Genomic DNA, 1,164 nt, shown 5'->3' with positions numbered 1-1,164 from the left:
CATACACATGTACGTTTATGAAGCCACAAAGTAAAACAATTTGTTCTTGTTCAATTTGTCTTATCTGTTTTACAAGCTAATTAAAGATGTGCTATCTAATTAATTTTTTCCCTGTATGATAGTTGAACATCAGTTTAAAATGAATGCCGCACCAAAGGCGCCCTTTAAATTCTGAGGGCACCTGACGCTTACTTTTGATGTTTTAGAGACGATGACATGCATTCCATGAACCCCAGCTGTGCTACTGTGGATGTTTGTGTGCTTTTCCTGCTGAAGTCCAACTGAGCAATGAGTCATGAGGCATCAGAGGTGAGCAAGCAAATCATGGACCTTGACAATGCCTCTTTGTATAGCCTGTCTTTGATGTCTTTCACTGTCTGCCTGTTTGAGAGTCCTGTGCCATGAGGGCTGTGGAAACGCTGCCTGGAAACCAACTGTGTTTGTGCCATTACTTTGTTCTCCGGGTCAAAGACCAAATAATGGAGCCATGTAGCCACCTGCTGCTCGCCATCACTTTCCCGCCGTGGCCATCACTTATGTTGGACGGTATTAGTAGGACAGTAGAGGACAGACAACAGAGTGGCACCATTAAGAGCCATTTATCTTAAAAGCGCTTAAAAATGTGTTGAGAGGTAGATGTGTGACAGACAGAAACCCAACATATCAACATGACACAGAACATCAAAATGATTAACTGTACAACACATTACCAACTGGGGGGTAAACTGAAGCACTTTGAAATGTTCCATGCAAATATAATTCCCTTGCCTTGTTTACATCCAGTGTTTCGGCTCATTCTAAGGTAACACAAACACAATACAGCACCTCGTTACTGTTTTTAGATTACAGTGATTGCTTTTCGTGACTGCACCTTCCCAATTTCTCAACCCCAAAATGTTGGATAACGTATACCAGTGGTTTCCAACCTGTCTGGCTGGTGATCATATAAGCAAGGCAGTGTCTACTCACAGGTTGTGAGCAGGTCAAACTCCAATATTTCACATTTGTGTAGCAGAAATGTATTTTAATCTTGTTTATCAGCTTGCAATCTGTTGGATTTATCTGGCACCCCATCTATGGGGTCCTGGCGCCATAGGTGGTACCACTGTGCTCTCCTTTCTATTACCGATTGTCTTTTACGCTTTATATAGTTAGATGACCTTC

This window comes from Morone saxatilis, unplaced genomic scaffold (genome assembly GCF_004916995.1).
Source record: "Morone saxatilis isolate NCDOM2014 unplaced genomic scaffold, NCSU_SB_2.0 Contig20, whole genome shotgun sequence".
In the NCBI taxonomy this organism is placed as follows: domain Eukaryota; kingdom Metazoa; phylum Chordata; class Actinopteri; family Moronidae; genus Morone; species Morone saxatilis.
The sequence above is the reverse complement of the archived record's forward strand: the minus strand, read 5'-3'. Positions refer to the sequence as shown.